This window comes from Meriones unguiculatus, chromosome 3 (genome assembly GCF_030254825.1).
Source record: "Meriones unguiculatus strain TT.TT164.6M chromosome 3, Bangor_MerUng_6.1, whole genome shotgun sequence".
Taxonomy (NCBI): domain Eukaryota; kingdom Metazoa; phylum Chordata; class Mammalia; order Rodentia; family Muridae; genus Meriones; species Meriones unguiculatus.
This window is the reverse complement of record NC_083351.1, coordinates 21,417,446-21,439,433: the sequence shown is the minus strand read 5'-3', so window position 1 is coordinate 21,439,433 and position 21,988 is coordinate 21,417,446. Positions and strand designations below refer to the sequence as shown.

At 53.3% G+C, this 21,988-nt stretch overlaps 1 protein-coding gene across 4 annotated transcripts in view; it reads left to right on the top strand.

Annotated features, from left to right (window-relative positions):
- Positions 1 to 327: 327 nt before the first annotated feature.
- The window catches only part of Adgrb2 (adhesion G protein-coupled receptor B2), a 61,215-nt gene continuing 39,554 nt past the window's right edge, over positions 328 to 21,988 (top strand). For 2 of the 4 annotated variants that reach the window (XM_021636719.2, XM_060379480.1), the window contains exon 1: positions 359 to 438. The gene's annotated coding sequence lies outside the window, so the exon portion shown is untranslated. Of the gene's footprint in view, positions 439 to 21,988 lie in introns of all 4 variants that reach the window. The other 2 variants (XM_060379477.1, XM_060379482.1) reach the window with 2 other exon arrangements.

Below are 21,988 nucleotides of genomic sequence, written 5' to 3'. Positions count from 1 at the left end.
GGCGGGGCCCTGGTTGCTAGGCCGAGGAGGAGTCGCCCGCTGCCCAAAGGGTTTTAGAAGAACTATGTCCGCCCCTACCGGGACCGGTGTCGACGCCCCCAGGCTGGGCGCAGTCTCCAGGGTTCCTTCCGGTTCATACCCTCTGTCACTCCGTGATCCTCTGGGCTCCGGAGCGAGGAACCCTGGGTCTTTGTACACGTGTTGCAGCGCCTGCTGGTGAGGGGGTAGGGGGAGGATGTCTCTTTTGAATTTCCATAGCAACTGCTCCCGTGTCACCCTATTGCTCCCAAAGGTTTAAGCAGTTGAGTGTACAAATTTACATATATCTGCATGTCATTAACATAGAGGCGGAGCCCGAACTTGTTTGGGCAACTATCCCTGGACAGTTCCCCTGGCTTTGCTTTCATCCCGTCCGATGGCCACCTGGACTGCGCATGCGTGAGTGCTTTTTACTTCTCCGTGTTCTTGGCTTTGAGGTGGGTGGGAGACTTTTGAGGGTGACCATGAGCTCAGGTCCTTACAGAAACATCCTAACCGAAGATTTTGTTCCCTGAGCAACAGTGAGACTTGTTGGACCTCAGTTCTGCCTTTCCTGCCTGTGTCATCTTAGGTTGGTGCCTTTCTCTGTGGCTCGGTTTCCTTCTCTGTAAAATAATTTCTAACTCACTGGGTTATGTGAGGGTTCGTGGGCTGCCTCGTTGGCCCACCCTCGTCGGTGTTCTGGTACACAGTGGGGCGGTGTGTGCTTACTCCCTGCCTCTCTCCTCAGAGCCCAGTTCCACTCAGAACCTAGGTAAAGCAAATGAACTTCCTTTGCAGCTCCAGACGTGACAGGTTGAACTGCCAGGTGTCAGGGCAGACTGGATTGGGATGGGATGAGAACTATTGGCCAGGCCAGGTTGGTGCACCTGGACCCTGTCCTCTCACCCCACTGTCACTCTCAAGGAGTCCACTGTGTGGGGGGAACCCTTGTATTCCTACCCAGTTCTGGAGCTTAAGGTGGTCACAGGCCCAGCAGCTGGAAGGCTGGAGTTAGCCGCCCCTGATGGAGTAGGGGGCCGGGTCAGGAGAGTAGAAACTTTGCTCTGAGATTTGCATGTCTGGGCTTTCACCAGAGGGGACTGAAGAGCTTGGGACAACTCCCTTGTCCTTCTTGGACCTCAGTTTCCCTACTCAGGACACTTGGGAGTGTCTGCTCCAACGCAGGTGTGTGTGTGTGTGTGTGTGTGTGTGTAGAGCTGTTTTGAGGCAGCAGCAACGCAGGGAGTGAGTTCCCCATTCTTGGGACTATGTAAGCAGAAGTGTGGCTGGAATGGAGCAGAACTTCCGGGAAGCTGCCTCCTCCAAAGGTGGAGCTCCTTCCTAAGCCTGACTTCTGTGTTTTGGCAGAGCCTCTCTTGCTTGCTTTTCTCTCTCCCAGTGTTCTTCTAACCTTAACCGCCTGGACAGCTGGAGCCACAAGGAGGCAGAAGAGGCATTAAAGGGCGAAAGCCAGTTCCGTTCTGTGCCGGGGATAGCTCTCGTTAGGCTTAATTAAAATAAATAGGCTGGCTTCCTGTCTTGAGTAGACTGTGGTTGTCGGTGATGAAGAAGGGCATGGGAGCTTGGCTCTGACTGGTCATTTGGCTTCTGGGAGGAGCTAGGACTGTATTCAGACTAGACTTTGCAGGTGTCGTTCTGCCTGCCATATGCAGGACAGCTCTCTGCTGGCAGTAGACCAGGCTCGTCCCTGTAGCCACCTGTGTGCCACAGGTGAGAGTTCCAGGGACAGGCTGAGAGCCTGGCAGTGCCCGGCTGGCCTGCCCGAGTTCCACTCGAGGGGCCAATTAAGTCTCTATCCCTAGCCGCGCCGATTAACAGTTAATAAGGCAGCAAACACCTGCAGCTATGGAGGCGAATTAAGAGCAACAGTCGGCATAATACACAACCCGATAAGTGAGCAATTAACAACCGGAGAAAGATTAATAGAAGCAATTATGTCCTACTTGGAGCTCTGTAAATACATACGACTGTCAAGCACTGGGGAATTCAGTCCAGTCTCACCTGGCTCCACCCCGGCCACAGCCTCTGCAGGCAGTGGAGACACTTGGGCTAGTCTGTAGGGACTAGATCACACGGCCGGCCAGTGGCACGTGGGGCACAGTAGGATGTGTACACATGAGCATAGACATCCGAGCATACCGAAAAATGGCCCACAGGACACAGTTACACAGACACACCCCAACCACAAAACTCACATTCACACAGATGGATAGACGCAGACACATGGAGGTCCTTCCCGAAACACACACAGACCTGCAGGGAAATGCCCACTGGGCCACAGAGAGAAACTCACGTGTCACACACAGCCTGGGCTACACGATGTATGACACATACATGATCTGAATGTGGACATATGAATGCATAGCTTCGTGGGGTCACATTTTCATATTTGCCCACCACGTTTGCCATCTTCTGAGGCCGCATTGTAGGGAGTCATCTTGCTGAGAGATAGAGCATGGGAAAAATGGAGTGAGGGCAGGAAAGGACACGGAGGGGCAGATGTGTAGGAACACACATGCAAGAATGATGCATGCTCGTGGTGTTAAGCATTCGTGTCTGCGTGTGAGCATGTTATCAGTTTGTAGGTATGTTTTAACATGTAAGCATGCATGCACCTATATGTTTACATTCATATGAAGCTATATTGGTGTGTCATGATGTAAACATGATTGTGTGTTCATCGTGTGCTTGGGTCTGGTGGATATGTGACTCTGTGTGTGTGTGTATGTATGACTTATACTCGATTCTGTATAATGGACCACTGTATGTAAGAGGGGATTTTACATGTGACCGGTCTTTCTGTGGGGGTGGGGAGGGGAGGATGCCTTTAGGAACCTAGGGACTCTGGTGACCTGTGAACCCATGAATCTGGGGTCCACCTCCAGGAAGTGGGGTTTGAGGAGAGTTAGGGATTCCTTAGGCTGACTTAGGTTCCCTTACGGGATCTAAAGAAATGGAACTGAAGCTTCTCCTAATCTGAACAAGGTCCCCATGGAAAACCCTCAGAACAGGAAGCTGAGGCAGAAGGATGGTGTCTTAGGGTTATTATTGCTGTAATGAAACATTGTGACTAAAATCAGATTGGGCAAGAAAGGTTGATTTGGGTTACATTTCCACAGGAATTCAAACAGGGCTCCTAGGAGTCTGGAGGCAGGAGCTGATGCAGAAGCCATGAAGGAGTGCTGCTTACTGGCTTGCTCCCCAAGACTTGCTCAGCCTCCTTTCTTACAGAACCCAGGACCACCAGCCCTGGGGTGGCTCCACCCACAATGGACTGGGCCCTCCCACACTGATCCCTAATTGAGAAAATGACCTTATGATCTTATGGAGGTATTTCCTCAATTGAAGTTCCCTTCTTTCAGAAAACTCTAGCTTGTGCCAAGCTGACATAAAACTAGCCATCACAGATGGCAAGTTCGAGGCCAGCCTAGGCTGCAGAGTGAGCTGTAGGCCAAAATTATACAAACAAAGCCTATATCCAAGGCCAGGAAGCTATTTCAGTTGGCTGAATACTTGTTGTGCAAGCAATTGAGAAGCTGAGTTCAGCCTTCAGGGCCCACATGAAGAGCCATTCATGACATGTGTTTGAAATGCCAGTGCTGGAGGGGCAGAGACAGGAAGATCCCTGGCCTCACCGGCCAGCCCACCTCAAATAATCTGCAAGTCCCATGTTTCCGTGAGAGACCCTGCTGTGTTTCAAAAGCAAAACAAATCAAAAAGCAAAAGCAAAATGAACAGTTTCTGAGAAACAATGCCCAAACTTGCTCTCTGGCTTTGACATGCATACACATACCCAACATGTAACACACACCATACACCCAACAACCTTTACATAACACACCTAACACAAACACACACAACACACACACAAACTTAATACCTGTTCCCCCCCAACCCCCCGCCAAAGAAACTCTCCACCCCCGCTCTCCAATCTAGGACACACACCATCATACACAAAAATCTTACTGTAAAAAGACATAGGCCAAACATAGAAAATCATGAATAGAAACATACGAAATGCTCCTTGAAGGTACACCAGGATCTCACCACCCTGCCTAGGCTCTCTCATACACAATATCACTCCTGCAGGCCCACACACCATCCTTGTCCGAGGTGAGGCTAGGGCCAGGCCTAGGAGCACGGAGGGTGTCCTTTGACAGGCGCTGCCACCTCCTTCAACCTCAGACTGGCCAGACGGTAGAATCTGGCGGATCCCAAGAGGGCTCTCCATCACTGCTGGCCTGCCTGCTGACAGGCAGGTGCACTGAGGCCTGGCTGTGCTGCAGGGGTGGAGTGTAAATACAGAGCCAGGAGACCCACCAGCACCTCCCCGGCCTCCCAGCCCCACAGCAGGATGGACGGCGAGTTGGCTCAGAGCTGCCCCTACACTCGGGCCTCTAAGGGACCTACAGGACACCAAAGGACCCAGAGCTTAGATGGGCACTTCAGCTCCCACAAGGAAGAGCCACCTCCCAAAGCCGGGACTGGCTCGCAGAGACCACAGCCAGCCCGCTGCTCCCCTGCTGACCACTGACCAATGAAAGTAGACAGAAACAGATCTGGGGACCCCAGCCAGTCCCTCCAGCCTGCTTTCTTTGACTCACTTACTCTCACCTTCTCACTCATTTGTTCATCCATCCATTTGTTTTGTCTTCTCGATTGTTCAGTCAATAAAGACATTAAGGAAACCATGACATTTAGTGCCCCTGCTTTTTCTGGATGCTGGCCTGGGCATACAGAGTGGGTGAGGGGCAGAGGCGGTCTGGACTGCAGGGAAGTCCCATGGCCCGCTCCTTCCTCCGTTTCCTGAAACGAGAGAGGAGCTGCTGCTTCTGCAGCTGGAGGGAAACCCACCAAATCCCAGGATGACGGATAATAATAGCTGACGTGCACCCGTACGCCGCGCCAGGCATGGTTCTGAGCGCTTTACGCGAATTAGCTCCGTTCTTCAGCACAACAACCCACAGAGGCAGCTGCTATTATTAACTCCATTTGTGGTCGCAGGGAGGTGAAGCGACTTGGCCAAGGTCAAACAGCTTGTCAGAGTCACCCCGAGTGATTAAGGCCTCCCAAAAGAGGCAGCTAGCTCTCCAGTCCCACCGCCACCACGCAGCTCCGGGGCCTTCCGAATGTCCACGGACACTCAGCTCTCCAGCTAGCTGCTGGCAAACAGCCCCTCTTTGAGTTGGGGAAAGAACCCCACAAGCTCTAGGGACTGGCTTCTGGCTCTTTGGGTGGAAAATTCTGGAGTCCCAGGTGACACAACCCTTTGATCCTGGGGAACCTATGAATTCTTTAACTCTAGCAAAAAAGGGCTGAAGTGGGGGTCATCTAAAGTAGGGGTCGCAGGGAAGACATGTCTCGGAGGCCTGGAGGAGGGTGACTGGTCCAGAGTGTAACCAGAGAGTCAATATTCTGCAGCAATTGAGGCAGAAGTGGCTGAGTATTTCCTCTCCCACCTCAGCCCAGACCTTGCCATGATTAAGCACTTGCACCCAGAAAAAATACTTTGGGTCCTGGGTGAATCCCTCAAGGATGATTTAATTCCTAAATCTTGTCACCTCCGCCACTTCATCCCTGCCCTTCCTGCCCCAGGGATTAGGGAGGAAGTGGGGTTTCCAGGGTGGATCAGCTGGAGACCCTCGGAGCCCACAGGCACCTCTCTGCCTCTACTTGTAGGGCCTCAGGATTCCTGTTCAGCCTCCAGAGGCTTTTTCACACAATTACCCAGGCCAGGAATTTGGATCCCTGGTGCCAGCGCGGCCCTTGTTATGCAAATGTAGGCAAATGAGATGCAAACAGAGCAGTCCCAGATTAACAGAGAAATCCCCAGCAGCTGGAGGAGTCACCAAGTCAGTTTGCTATAGCTTCCCTGGTAACCCCCCTCCCCCGGGGCTTCATCCACCTGGATCCGCCAGGACCACCATTCTATCCTTCTACTCTCCAAACCAGCGGTCCTCAACCTTCCTAACAACGCTGCGACCCTTTAGTAAGTTCCTCATGTTGTGCTGACCCCCCCAGCCATAAAATTGTTTTCGTGGCTACTTCATAACTGTCACTTTGCTACTGTTACGAATTCTTAATGTAAATGTCTGTGCGTTCTGGTGGTTTTAGGCAGCACTGTAAAAGGGTTAGCCAACCCCCGAAGGGGTCTCGACCCACAGGTTGAGAACCACTGCTCTAACAACAGTTTGCTCAGACACAGGAAGGGGCTGGAAGGGTGGAGGTCCCTCAGCCTCTCTCCCCACGTTTACCTGGCCATGGCAGGAATGGCAGTTAGTCGTGGCGTTTCCCAATTTTGTTCATGTGAAAGAGGGAATTCTCTCTCTCTCTCTTTAGCCACCCCTGCCCCCACGCACACACACATTCACACACGGGGTAGAAGAGTCCCCGCTAACGACACACAAATACACTCATTCAGACCCGGTTACACACAGCCCTGCCCACTGCGCTGCATAAATCAGTCGAAACCCTTGTGATTCCCTCCCCCGGGACTATAAATTAAGCCTCGGTCATCTACATGCTACAGTGCGTGGGCCATAAGGCCGTGTGTCTCCACCTTGAGACTAGAGGGTGAAAGGTACTCCTGATTGAAGGTCACTAGGCAGGGTGAAGGCAGCTAAGCAAGAGACCAAGGCCTTGGGCATGACCCTGAGGAAGGAGCCCAAATGTGGGCAGTGCCTATCAGAGCCCTTGGGGGTTCTGGCTGGTGCCTGTGCCTGTGGGAACCTGGGCCCTGGCAGGCCCAACCAGTCCAGGCCCAACTTCTAAAAATAAGAGCCGAGGAGCGGAGCCTCTGGTTGGTTCTGTGGGAGCCTGTTGCCGTGGCAACCCTTCTCAGAGGCCTCCCTCCTGGCTGGGTTGCCCCGTTTGGCTGCAGGTCTCCGTGCCAGTCCCCCAGTGCCAGCCCCTCTGCCAGCCAGCCCTCTGTCCTGGCTTCCTTGGTGGGGGGAGCAGGTGTGGGGTGTGGGTGGCACAGGCGGAGGACCTTGGGAGCCCTGACAGAGCACAATGGTCTGAGTGTGAGATCCAGGCTGGGTCTGCTGGTGTGGAGGCTGTGTGACGGCGGGGTGTGTGACTGTGTGGGGGCCTCTGTTGGGCTCTTTCCCTGGGTGTGCATCAAAGCTGTAACTTGATGGTTAGGGTCCCTGTGGATAGCCGTGCTTTGTCTCTGTGAATCAGCACCCTGCGTGTGACAGTCTGTCTGTGTGCTGAGGGAGGGGCCTGGCTGTGGTTTCCTGGGAATGTCCCTGCCCTGTCCCTCACCTTCTGGGGTTTTAGGCTTGCAGTGTAGAGGAGAAGGTAGTACAGAGGTCCCTGGAGTAAGCGGGAGCTCAGCATGGTGATGGGGTCAACTCTTCCTCAGACCTGCTATAAACACCACATAAACTCCAAATCTTCCCCATGTGGGAGCAATGTGAGGGGGGATACTCCAAGTCTGCAAACTAAACCCAGGAGTCGATGAACGTGTGCGCGCACTTGTGCTCGTGCCCGTCTGTAAGTATGTGCTACGCTCACTGTCGGTGGCACAGCTCCCCTCCCCCAGCCCACCTCTTCCCTCCAATCAATCACCAAGTCTTGTCAAGTCTGCTGTAATCACTGTTGCAGGGTGCCCCCTCCATTTCCCTCTCAGCCACGGGGCCAGACCAAGCCATCAGGTAGGCTGTGTGATAGGCCTTGCGGGATAGCCTGCTGCTGCATTGGCTTCCAGTGTTGCCACACCCCATTCCTCCTGTCCCTGTCCTTTCTGCTTCTCTCCTCCCCGCAAGATCCACTTGACCTTATACTCGAGGCCAAATGCATCTCTTCCGCCTGGTTTTTGGGCCTCCCCACTCTCGATTCTTCGCCCACCTCTTTGCGGCTTGAGAGCTTCCAGGAGTGGTCAGGATGACTTTCTTGTGTGGAAAACAGAACCTGCCTGTGCTAGTCAAAGCTGCTCCCTTTGGGCCTCAGAGTAGCATCACTTCTGTGGCCCACGTTCCCAAGGCGGGCAAGCTTGTTCGGGCATCCTGGCTGCCCTCACTCCATACATAATGTCTTTGTCTTTCTCTTTATGGGGATTGAGCTTAGGGCCTTGCACACACTACCACTGAGCTGTCCTTTTCCCACTTTTTATTTTGAGAGACAGTTTTACTAAATTGCCCAGCCTGGTCTTGAAATCAACCCTGTGTCCTAGGCATGGCTTGCATTTTGCATCCTCCTTATTTCAGTCTCCTGAGTAGCTGAGATTCCAGGACTGGTGGCACATTGCAAGGGTGTGTGTGTGTGTGTGTGTGTGTGTGTAGGCCAGAGGTGACATCAGGTCTATTTTTCAGTGGCTCTCTATCTTATTTTATTTTCCTACCTTACTTGTTGAGACAGACTCTCTCACTGACTTGGCAGGCCACCTGACCAGCAAACCCTAGGCATTCTCCTGCCTCTGCTTTCCTTCTTTTGAACACACAGACACATGCCACCGTGCCAACCTTTTTACAGTGCATTCTTGGGTATCGAACTCAGATCCTTGTGCTTGTGCAGCAAGCGCTTTGCTGACCACCGTCTCCCCAGGCTGCATGTCCTTCTAAGAGCATTTGCCCTGAACATCTGTAGATCCGGAGGAAAGATGAAAGCATGAGTTGGAACAAAGAAACCATCCCTAATCCTCTCAGATCAGCTGAGTTTGTTTCTCGGAGACTTTCCACACATTGATTACCTATTTTCTGTGTGCAGCCGGCGCCCAGCCCTTCCTGCAGTTTTCGCTTCTTGCTTTTGTTTCTCTCATACCACGAGCATTTCCCGCCCCAGGTGATTAAAAATTCTCCAAGAACATGACTTTTAATGTTTGCATAATATTCTTCTATATGGATGGATCATAATTTATTTAACCAGCCCTCCACCACTAGACATTTTTGTCAGCTATAATTTTTCACTGTTATAAATAACGGCGCTGAGCATCCTTGTACGGGGCTCTCTTTTATTTATTTATTTTAAACATCTCTGGTTACTTCTTAGACCGAGTCCCCAAAAGTAGACTTATGGGGTGAAAAGGTCTGTGAGTTTTTAAGGCTCTTGGCATCCAGGGCATCCTGTGGTACCACTGCCCACAGGTCCAAATGTTAGCAGAGTTACCACGACACTGCCCACTGGCCTTCCCGAAAGCTGTCCTAACTCCCTTCATCCACGGAGCCTAGCTACCGGGATTTCAGTTCTCATCAACACTGCAGCTGTCTTTAAAAAACAAAACAAAGCAAAACAAAAACCCTGTATTAATTTCAGTCGACAGAAACAGGTATTGTACTGTTGTTCTAATTTGCATTTCTTTGGCTCCTGGTGAGATGAGCCCTTTGTACTCCTTCCTAGCAGGCAAGCATCTCAGGAACTGTAATTATACCTGTACTCCCGGCCTCTGCCACGCCCTCCTCAGCTCGAGGGACTGGAACAGGACGGGGACCATGTTCCTGGATTACCTGAAATGATTGAGACTCTGCCGTCAGCCTGGGCTTCCAGAGAGGCCTAGCTTACTCTGAGACTCGCCTCGCTTGCGTGGACCTGGGTTTCCTCGTGTGTCTCGCAGGTTTGAATGTGGCTCGATTTGATGTAGGAATAGGTGTTCCAGGGTGAGGAGACCACTTGAGCTAGTGTTCATGGACACGGGCTACCCCAGCAAAGAAGGCAGGTGTAAGAATGGCCAGTTCCTCCCTTCCAGAGGCAGGAAGGTTCTCAGTTGCCTCTTGGTTCAGAAGTGGGCAGGGGCTTAGAGGAAAAGATGCAGAAGAGACTTGGAAAGGCCGTGGTAGCAGGCAGGCCTGAGTTCAAGTTCAGGGAGGTCTGTGTCTTTGGGTAAATCCAGGCATGGCTCTGTTAAAATCAGCAAGCTTTGTGTGGCCTGTACTTTTTAGTTTATGCCTTTGGCTAGAAGGATTTAATTACTCTCTTTGGTGCTCACGGAACAGAGAAGGAGAACACCTCTCCCTGGGTGGCACAGCATCCCTTCAGGAGTTGGCCCTCTGCCACCAGGAACATCTTGGAGGCAAACCTCGGCCGGGGTGCCCTCACCCATTCTGGCTCAGGACATGTTCCAAGACAGACACGCGCAATTTCTCTGCACATTACCAGCCTAATGATACTGTCGTTTGGAGTCTGGGAATGAGGAGAAATCGGCTTTTTCTCGGTAATTAACGTGAGTGATGGGCCCTGAGATGGAGCAGTAGCCCCCCAAGTGGGAGAACGGAGATCTCAGGAAACTCAGCTGGGTCATCCCCCTGCCTCAAGGAAGGTCTGTGCTTTAGCCGTGGCCTCTTCCTGGGCTCCCTGGGACTGAGCAGCCCCCTCCCCAACTTCCCTTGCTTATTGGTCATTCCTCCAATAATCACTAAAGAGGAAGCACTAAGATGGTCAAGGGTGTCCCCCTTAAGGCTGCCTGCAGCCCTTCATACTGAAGTCTGCCCTCTGCCAGTGCCCTCAGGGGAACTGCTGTTGCTTTTGGGGGAGTCCTTAACTTAGAGATCCTGTATGTACTCTGTGAGTGTGTCTGCCATACCCACCCAATTTCCATGTGTGTTTGGGGATCCCTACTCGGGTCCTCACCATCCTCCTTCTTCCACTGAGCAAGTTCTTTATCCACTGAGCCACCTCCCCAGGCCCTCCCTGTAGGCTTTTTTTTTTCCCCTTCTGTATTTATTGAAGGCTGGGGTGGAAATCCCTGGGTGGCAGTGAGTGTAAGCAGCTCCTGCAGGCTCTGTGAGAATGTTGAGGAATGAGCTGAGACCAGCTGGGGACAGGGGTGGGCCGAGGGCTGGAAGCTGACCTGGCCTTGCTTCCTAAGAGAAACTTGACTCGTGACATTTTCTCCGGATCTCTGCCTCAGTGTCCCCGCTGTCGTTGGGGGACACTCTGAGACCCACTCATTGTCTCCTTTAGTCACTTTCTGTCCTTGTTGCCGCGTCAATCAGGGCTGATAACGTCAGCTCCACACTTGGCCAGTGAAGAGCTCAGCCCCAGGGATGTGGGGAGTCCGGCGCGTGTAGCTCAGCTGTACAGTGACCAGGGACCAGAAGAAAGCTTCTACAGGGAGCCATGGGGAGCAGCAAGGGCTTGGAGGGGTGCAGGAGCCTGGCCCCTTTTGTTCATGATATCAGTTCCCGGAGCACAAAGGAAGATGGGAGGTGAGATGAAGAGAATGGTCGAGGTCCCCAGGGATCAGATGGTGAAAATCAGCCGCGCAGAGGGCGGAAACCTGAACTTTGTTCTGACAGCACCAGGGAGCCGTGGAGGGTTTAAATCAAAGAATACATACGGCTGTGGGGGGGGACCAAAGCAGTTGCTTAGAAGAGACAATAGGTAGGAATTGGCGTGGGAGGGGGGGGCAAGGAAATGGGGAAAAGGGCTGGCCACAACGTAAGTTTGGATTCCCAGAATTTACCCAGAAAGCCTGATGCCCTGGTTCACCTGCACAATCCCAGCCCTCTACTGGGTAAATGAGAGGTTGGGATAGGAACTCCTCCTGGGAGCTCACTCCAGCTGGCCTGGAGCACATGGCACATCAGCAGAAGCAAGGGAGACCCTGCCTCAGCAAGGTGGAAGGTGAGGATCGACTTCCGAAGGTTGCCCTCTGACCGCCACATGACACACACACACACACACACACACACACACACACACACACACACACACGCTCGCCCTCACTCCAGGGAGTAGTAGGGGGAGCACAGCTGTGGTCTGGGGGCTGGAAGAGGAGTGGGAGGCGTCAGAGTGGCAAGCAGGGAGATTAGACCATCTGCTCCACGAACCGGAAGATGATGTGCTGACGCGATGGCTGGTGATCCAAGTTGAGTCTCAGCAGCCTCTTCCTCCTCCTTGGGACCCGCAGCCTGCAGGAAAATGTCCTGGAACAGAGGTCCCCCTCTGTCCCTCTGTACCCCTGAAGTCTTGCACTCCCCTTCCCCCACCCTGCACCCCGGCTGTGTTCCTCAGTCATGGTGAGTGCATTTGGCTCACTTCGGCATCCAGACTTGTGCTCACATTAATTATTGTCCTCTCTCCCGCTCCACCCAAGCCATCCTCCCTCCGGGCTCCCCGCCTCCTCCATGAAGCCTGCTCTGCCTGTTCAGTTCTTTCCTCTCTTAGCACAGGTCTGTGTGGATCATGCTGCTAAGGACGCTGAAAGAAGACCTGAGTCCTTGGTTCGGGTGGGGGTGGGGAGGAATGCTCTGCCCTCCTGGGGTCCTAAAGGGCCCAGGTGGGGTGAATGGTCTCATCAGCAGCTCTCTTTTTCCCCAGCCAATGGAGCTGTTGTTATTGCTCTAAATTAGGCACCAATTTGCCCGTGTAATTGTTTGCTAATTGGCATGAAATCCTAATGTAATTAGTTGGGCCCCTTATCGGGGAGCCTGGGGAGCCAGAGGCAGTGGGGGGCCGCTCCAGCATGGAGGGTCTGGGAGGCTGGGGACACATTTGAGGAAGGAGGCCCTGAGCTGCCTTCGGGGCTGAGGCGAAGACTGATGGAAATGGCAGAATCCCACAGGTGAAAGGGCCTTGGCCAGGCCAGCACTTGCTACCCATCACACAGACTGGAAAACTGAGGATGAGGGAACTTCTTGGGATCTGGCGGCACAGCTGGGTCTGGCATCCAGGTTATTGCTCTCCAGCCACCCTGCTGGGGGTCAGGGTGGTAAGGGCCATGGCTTTCTGGCATCTGTTTCCAAAGGCAGGTGAAGAGGGTCCAGGTAGGGACACCCCTTCATTAATGTGCTGGGTACAGAGCTTGGGCAGGATGCTAAGGAGTGAGAGCCAGAGGAACAACTGGGCCCATGAGGCTCCGAGAGTTTCTGGCCGGCGTATCGATGAGAGACGGGTATTGAGAAGATGGGGCTGGAAGCCTGGCATTCCTTCCTCCGCTGCCAACCAGTGGGTTCCCTGCCTAAACCCCAGGCTCCCCGTCTCTCCCCATCTCTCTGGGAAGGGTCTTGGAGCTGACTCCTCTCAGCCTGGCAGTGCTGCGTCCCAGCTTTTCTGGAACTGTGCAAGTAGCTGACTTCCCATTGGTGGTTTAGATTGTCTATCCTGGGAGCACTGATGCCGCAAGAACCGGCAAATGCTACAGAGCAGAGCTCCCCCGCTCTGTCTGTGCCGGTCCCTGGACAGGGACCAGCATCCTACAGAACCCATCTGAACACGAGGGCCTCTTCCCAGAGGCCTGATCACACTCTGGCTTGGAAGGTCAGGCTTAGGTATCACCCCAAATCCCAACAGCAGGGGAATTGAGCCCAGCAACCTCTTGGGGAATCTGGCCAGACCTCTCAACTCTCAATTGGGCTCCCTACTCCAAGGCTTGACGACAGCTTCGCAGAGACTGTAGAGACTGTAGAGAAGGGCCCTGCTTCATCTGATGGGCAGTCTGGCTCTGATGGCCAGGATGAGAGCAGGCCCATAGGAGGTCATCTAGAAAGGGCCCTGGCGTCAACAGCCTGGCCTGCCCACCCCCCTCTTGCTGGCAGGAAGAGGCAGGGCCGGTCCTAGCATTTTAGATACATTGTCCCCACCCAAACAGCCAACTGAGTCTTCTGCCTCCGGTCACCAGCGAGCCCAAAGTCTCCACTGCGTTGGGTGCCCAGGCGTCCTTTCTCTTTAATTCCTTTCCTTCCTATCTCTGCTGTTTCCTGGTCACTGTCTCTCCGATGTCCTGAAGGTGCCTCAATGCAGCAAGTCCAAAATAGAAAGATCGACTTCCCACACCCTTTCCCCATTTGAGTAAATGGCACACTCCTCCCCAGGGCCTTTGCACCTGCAGCTTCTCCTTTTTGGGCAGTCCTTCCTCCCTCTCCTCCCTCAGGTGTCCGCTCAGATGTCACCTTCTCAGAGAACCTTCCCCAAGCGGCCCCCTGGGCTCCGTCACTCCCGCCCCCTCAACCTGCATCATTCTTTTCCTTTGTCCTCATCACACATGTTCCATTCGTGAGCCAACTTTTTACTGAGCCAATTCTCCAGCCCCCCCCCCACCTTTTTTGTTTGTTTGTTTGTTTTGTGTTGAGACAGAATCCCACTTCGTCGCTCTGTACAGCCTAGACTCTCTATGTAGACCAGGCTGGTCCGGAGCTCACAGGGATCTGCTTCCCTGAGTGCTGATATCGAAGGAGGTCGCTGCCACACCCAGCCCCTGCTTGCTTCTTAATGAATTTTTTGTTTTACTTTTTCCCATGCATCCATGCATGTGATGTGTGTGCAAGCATGCTCGTGTACGTGTGGGAACGCATATGTTTGGGGATACATGTGTATTCCTATGAATGGGGAGGCCAAGGCTCACGTTGGGAGTCTTTTTCAGCCACTCTCTGCCGCAGTCACTGCCGCAAGGTCCCTCAGTGAAACCCAGATCTCCCTGAAGGCTGGTCTGTTTAGCCAGCTTACTCCAGGGAGCCCGTGTCTCTGTCTTCCCCGGCGCTGTGACTGCAGGAAGGCCCCCATGCCCACCTGGCATTCACCTGAGCGCTGGGGGTCTGAATTCCAGTCTTCACATTTGCAAGTGTTCTCTCTACCAAGCCATCCCTTAAGCAAATTTCACTGCCATTCTGTCCTGTCCCAAACCATTCATAGTTCCCCTTTGCTTTCAGAAGAACACTTCCCTCGGGTTTTGCTTACAAGGCCATCCGTTACGCATTTCCAGTTGAACCTGGCCTCATATAGGCTCCTCCAAATGCGTGTGTGCGCGCGCACACACACACACACACACACACACACACACACACAGACACATACACACACACACACACACAGAGACACAGACACACACACACACACACACAGACACACACACACACACAGATACACAGACACACACACACACACACACAGAGACACAGACACACACACACACACAGACACACAGACATACAGACACACAGACACACACACACACAGATACACAGACACACACACACACACACACACACACACACACTCAGAGCTGGGTGTACTATTTCTTCCTTTTGTTTAGTGCCCTCCCTTCTGTGCCCCGCATTTCCAAGTCTTTCCTTCATTCAGGCCAGCGGTCCTCAACCTTCCCAACACGGCAGCCCCTCAGCACAGCTCCTCATGGTATGGTGACCTCCCCCCAACCATAAAATCATTTTTTTGTTACTGCTCTGAAACTGTAATTTTGCTACGGTTATGAATCATGATACAAACTTTGTTTGGAGATAAATGATCGACAAAGGGGTTGCGAGCCACAGGTTTGAGAACCGTTGGTTTAGGCACTCACTGTTTCTAGAGTTTCAGGGCTGGCCCTGTGCTGAGCCCTCCTGACACCTCGGGAGGCTGCCCCTCTGTCAGGGAAGGAGCCTGGAAGCCATCATTCCATCTCCAGGGCCTCCCTTCGTGTACCTGGTCATGCTGATGTTCCTTCCCTGGGCCCAGCCAGGTCTCTGGGAGCTCCTACACAGGGGCAGTCCCTGTCCTTGGCTATGGATTGGCACCCTATAGGAAAGCCTGGATCTGGGGCCTCCCAGCTGAGGGTCCTCAAGGCCCAGCAGAGAGCACGACTGAGTAGAGGGGCCATCAAGTGACAAAAGGCTCCCCATGGTCCCTGGACTGTGAGCCTTGGCTCTCTTCTTCCTCAGAGACTCAGACCTGGGGATGACGGTGTCAAATGATTGGAGTGTATATACACATAGACTGAGTTGTCTAGTGTGTGTGTGTGTGTGTGTGTGTGTGTGTGTGTGTGTGTGAGCATATGTGTGTGTATGTGTGTGGTGTGTGTGTATGTGTGTGTATTTGCACTCTTGGGTGCCTTAGACTCCTGTGAAGATACGCAAGCTATCAGAGGTGCTTGGGAATGCCATATGTGCTCTCTGGGCACACGCATGCAGGTGTTCACGGACACAGCTGCTTCTGGACTTATAGGTCTTTCTGGTGTTCTCTGTGCAGCCTCCAGCACAGCCGTAGTCAGCAAAGCTCTCCCAGCAGCAAAGGCCCATTGCCTAAGACAGATGAGCTGCCCCCTGCCCTCAGCCAGCACGGCGGGGAAGCCAGCGCCAGGTGCCCCTCCCACTAACAGCCCATCCTCTCCGGCTGTTGCCTCCTGAACGCCCATTGAGAAGCACGGGTCACCCAGCCCCTGGAGGGTGAGGGGGGGCAGGCCTGGTTTCCATTCAGTGCCCAGAAAGGACTGTGGGTTGTGTGGCGCTGGCTGCTTCTCTCTCTCTCTCTCGTTCTAGTACTTCCATGGCCTTTGATGCCACCACACACTCACACACTCGCACACTCACTGGCACAGAGACTAAACACACTGGAACAGAGATACAGTCATGCGCTTCCGTGTCTACAGATATGTGCCAACATGAACTCAGGACACAAGACAGGAACACACTAAGACTGACACACTCATATGGACCGAGCGTTCAGGGACACCACTGACCTGAGACAGGCTTCAGGAGCATTAATGTGGCAATCGCCACAACCTCTCAGCCTCACTGTACTGACACACTGCCCCATGCAAACACCGACACAGGGTCTCAGAGGAACAGTCGCAAGGCATGTTTCCATCCAGATGCACACCATATCTGCAGGTGCACATTTGTGGATCCACCATAGGACACACACGCACACAAAACGAACCAACACGCCCATCCAGCTCTGCCTGGAGCCCAGGCTGCCTTTGAAATTCAAATCCTCACTCTCTTTCTCCAACCCGTGGCCTCACTGGCGGCCCCAGCACCCTGCTGCCAACCTGACTAGCAGCTCAGAGCTCACTGTGTCCGCCTGCCCTGAGTGAGTAGAAATTAAAATTCGTTCCAGGGTCCATCCAGCACCGTGTGGGGTGCCGGAAGCCCAGGGGTGGGTCTTCTTATGAGCAGGAAGAGGTGCAGGACACCACAGGAGAAGGTGTCAGCCTGCCCCAGTGGGTGACCTTGACCCAATCTGGTGGCCAGTTATCTCAGAGTTCCGTGAAACTCTGGGTAAGGCAGGTGCAGAGCTGACAATGATGGCCGACAATGCCAGGCAGGGCTGAGCTCTCAGCCCTGTGCGGAGGGTGCTTCCCAGAGCATTGTTCCACAGGTCCCTGGAGTTGAGAATCACAGGTCTACCCTGCATATCTGCAGACTTACACCATTCGGTTAGTTAGTTATGTCCGAAAACTAGGCACATACCAGAGAGTGTACTATGGCTTGCTGGTACCTAGAAGAGCACAGTGAGGCAGGAAAAGACATATACTGAACCTACTGATTGGTTAAGATCTATGCTACACCCTGAGTCACCAAAGGCCAAACACACACACACACACACACACACACTGGGGAGAGAGTGGGAAGGGGCTGTGAGCTTTCAAGGAGATGGAGGTGCCTGTGAAGAGGCTCCAAGGTTCTGGTACAGGGAGGGTCAGGAGACTCCCTCCAGAAGGATGGGGACCCTAGGCAAGCCTGGAGGGACTGATGCATCGATCCATCTTGGCTGCCCTGGGTCTTCTCCCCTGGGCTTTGTACCATCTGGATCCTGCCAAATGGGCTTGTGCCAAGCAGGACACAATGGGCAGAACAGGGAGGGAAGGGGACACCTAAGGAGTCAGGGCACCAGCTCCTGCGGCCGAGCCCCCCTGGGGCCAGATGCCACATGTTTTTCATTTAGTGTTAAAGAGAACCCTGGGCCTCACCCTAAGGTCTCTACAGCCACCCCATTTCACAGATGAGAGACTGACAAGAGTCTGACAAGATTCACGTCTCTGCCTCTTCCAGGGTTTGTGCAAGACCTTGCTTCAGCCCTGCCCTGTCCTCATCCTCCTTGTCGCCTCCCCCCCGCCCCCTCAGAGGACAGACCAAGCACCAGCTGTGGAAAACGATTTATTTCAGGATTAGAGCTGATCTTCCCGAGAAGACCTGCTCCCTCAGGGTGACGGACCTGGAGGGCTTGACTCCAGGCCCTGGATCCTGCAAGAAGCCACCGGAGTTTAGCTGGTGACAACAGTTGCTGAGAACAAGGACTGCTGTCGCCCCCCACACCCCGCCCCCACACTCCAGGAGGACATCCATCCCTTAGGGCATAGCTCTCACTGCTGGGTGAGGAGTGGGCCTTCTAACTCAGCACCATCCGTGGTATAAGTCTACTCCTGGCTGGGCGTGAGGCCTATGGGAGGAGGCAGGAGGAAGAAGAGGTTCCTGGAGGTTATGGTCAGAGGGGGCAGGGCTCAGAGCGCCTGGCTAACTGAGTGTTCTGCGTATCAGAGTGGGAGTGAGTGGGGCTGCGGGTACAGGAGTGGGCGGTTGTGTGCGTCAATGTGTAGGGGGAGAGTCTGTGTGTGTATGGTGTGACTGGGTGCAGTCTTTGTATGTGTCTGCCTGGGCTTTGTACGTCAGGAGGTTGGATCTTGCTCTGAGCTCTCTGCTGCTGCGAGTCTGTGTTTGTGTGTGTGTTATCTGCAGGGTGAATAGTATTTCCATGCATTTCTTTTTTTTTTTTTTTTCTATTTGTGGTGTAGAAAACATGGGTGTCTAGTGCTGGGGTTTGTGTACCTGCTCAGTGTCTGGGTGAACGTGATTTGTGGACAGGGCAGGTGCTGTCTGCAGATGGGCACGGTACTTCCTTGTATTCAGCACATGCCTGAAACGGTTACCAGGGCCAGCCCCTAAAGCCCGACTCAGGGAATTGGGGGGTTAGACTAGGGGGAACTGTGCCTGATCTCTGACCCGAGCCTGGAGCAATGGGCAGGGCATAGATAAACAGATGCCCTTTAGACCAAGAAAAATGAGGCTGTGGAATTGCACCCTGGAGCTGCATGTGTGTATACGCTGGTGAATCTCTGTGGCGGTGTGTGGTTGAGGCCACCCGTGTACGTGGTCATACGTGTGTGTATGTCGACACAGATCTGGAGGAGCAGAGGACGGAGGGATGTTCTTCAGAGAAGAGGATCCAGATTTAGAAAGCACACACACACACACACACACACACACACACACACAACACAACCACATTGGCAGCTCCCTCGAGGCAGGCACCTCATGCTTCACTGGGCTTCACTGGTCCCTTCTCTCTATGATCTCAGCAGACAGAGGTCCAGCTGATGGGTATTTCCATTGTGGAGGGAAGGGGTCCTGTTCAGGACCTGAATTCTGAGCCATCTCCATGTCCCCAGAATCTAGGCCAGCCCTGGGCCTTGAGTAAATCTGAAAGGAACTTGCAGATGTGCCTGCCTGGGCACAGCACCATGCCAGGCACCTTCTCCTTGTCATCTCTATGGCTCTGGTAAGTCCAAGCCATTATTTCTATTTTACAGAAGAAAAAAAAATAAAGAGCCTTGGAGAGCATAAGTGACCATCAGACAGTTAGTGATGGATGGAAGCCATTTGTGACCCCCAGACTCTACTATTTTATCCTACGAGAAAGGGAGATGGCTCAAAAGCCAGCTCCTTCATCATTCAGTCACTCAGCAGGTATTTCCTGGGTACCCACCTTGTGCCTGTTGGAGAGCTGGGTGCCAGGGGATCCAGTTGTGAATAGACAGACAAGGTTCTGTCTTCACGGGATTCACGGTTTCACCATTTGGTAGGCGGAGAGTTAGCGGATGTGTGTAGAAAGAAAAAACAGAGTGATGAGAGCCACCGAGGAAGATCAGCTGAGGCATGGCATGAAGCAGTGGGGGGAGGGGTGACCGAAGCAGTGTAGACAGGAAGGTGATATGGAAACTGATCAGAATGGGTGAGCCAGGGGAATTGTTAGGAAACAGTCTGGAGCTGGGCGTGGTGGCACATGCCTTTAATCCTAGCACTTGGGAGGCAGAGGCAGTCGGAGGCCAGCCTGGTCTACAGAGTGAGTTCCAGGACAGCCAAGGCTACACAGAGATAAACCAAAAAAAAAAAAAAAAAAAAAAAAAAAAAAAAAAGCCTGGAAGTTACTAACAGTGAGGAGGAGGTCATGGGACCAGTTGGGGCTCAGGGCCTGGTGGAGGCCCTGGTGGAGAGGCTGGCGGGACAGGCATAACTTGGGCTATAAGAAGGGGCCCTTGCGTTTGCTTTAAAGAAATGGTTCAGCAGGCCCGGGAGGATATCCTGTCATCAGAAGGGTAGGAGGAGGAGCCCAGAGGTGAGGTCTGAGAGTCTTCACACTTAGACTCTCTTGCTGGTAATGATGCTGTGAACAATGGGTACACTGGGGATAGTTTTGGAGTTAGAGGAAGCCATGAACTTGCTCATAGGTGGGGTGTCAGTGCCTAGGAGAGAGCAAACGCTCAAAACAGACTTGTTGGATGAATACTTTAAAAAATAAACCTTCTTGGCACCTGGCTTTGCAGTCACTCACATGTATCCTTGAGCGTGACCACCCAGGACCCTAAAGGGCTTCTCTACCCCGAGAATGTACACACTGCACAAACGGACCACGCGTAACCAGGCCTGGGTCCTCCGGGAGGATTTGGTGAAGGAATATCTAATTCCACCTTCTCTCCCCAGTCTTCGACACCAGGAAAATGGAAAACGCACAACCGAGATGGCCCAAGCCCCTAGACCCGTTTAGTTAGACACACAAGGACTTCCACAGCAGACCAGGACCCATGACCTCCCACAGCATGGGGGCGTTCTGCACGTAAGCCCGGGGGTAGGCCTCAGTGAGGAGATTGCTGAATGGGTTTGGGTATTTTGGCAAAAAGGGTGTGGGCTCCTTGTTGGTGTCTCGGGTGATTATGGGATTGCCTAGCTGAGGGGCAACAGTGAGTAGGGGCTGAGTGAGGGGCCCTCTAGGTCTCATCGGCTGAAAGGAAACCAACCTGCCTAGGCTCCGGGCCAAATAAATCACTGGGAAGGGAAGAAGAACATTTTCTCATCTGTTTAAAGGGCAACGAAGCATAGCAGCTCTGGCCCAGCGGGAGGCGAGGCTGAGGCCAGGCGGGTGAGGCCAGGAAGCTTCCTGGCTTGACCCCGCATCCTCTCATGAGCTGCCCTGCTGGCCTTGTCTGGGACAGCTTGCTGCCTCCCCGCTGGGATATTGATGGTAGTTATTCTTAACAGAAATATTAACTAAGTGCAAATAAGATCATTATTGTAAAAAGAGCCCCTCCCCAGGGCCTGGCACTTGCTAATCCATACCTCGGACCTTCCTGAACCCCAGGCTGAGATGGTTTATGTTTTCCACCATTCCGCAGACGAGACGCCAGAGGCCCAGAGAGCCGGAGAGGTTTCCTCAAGGTCATTCAGCTTAGCACCAGGTCAGGGTAGGAAGCCTGGCCCCTCACTACCCATGGGTGGTCGGTCCCCTTCATCTCCGAGCTTCTACAGCAAACCCTCATGGGACACAGGAGCTGGGGACTCTGTCCTTTGCCCAGAGTGTAAGGATGCGGGCGATGGTCCTCCACTCTGCCCAACTGCCTGAGCTCTGGATGGCATCTCTTCCCAGGTCCTCTCAGCCTTGGGCTCCCTGGGGGCTGGGGGGGGATGCTCCCTCCTGAGGCTAAGATGCATTCTTCTCACCCCCGCCTAGGCTGTTCAGAGAAGTAATTTCTCTTCAACCAGCTGGATTTGAATATGGAAACAATTTGTAATTACTCCAAGTCCTCCTGGGCGGGCAAGCAAGCAGGCAGGCAGGCTGGTGGCATTATCACCAGAGTGAGCCTGGAAGGGCAGGGACTCCTGGGAGAGCAGGTGGGGGAAGCCCGGAGAGAGGGAGAGAGAGAGCTTCCCAAACACCTGCCCTAGAGACAGACAGCTCTGTCTCTGCCCAGTTTACCTATCTTCTCCTTCCCAGCCTGCCCCGTGAGCCCCTAGGGTAATGGAATATCAACCATTTAACACTCCCTCATTGCATCCCACCGCGTTTTTCATAGGGCAGGAGGTCAAGAAGTCAGAAGACCGCCAAGGAACAGAGAAACAGATAAATAACATCCCCGTCTCTCCGGAGGCGGCCCCTCCCATCACCCCTTATACAGCTGGATCTCTCGGAGCAATGGAAGAGGGTGGCGTTTAGAGATCCAGCTGCAGCACATCTGTAAGAGACC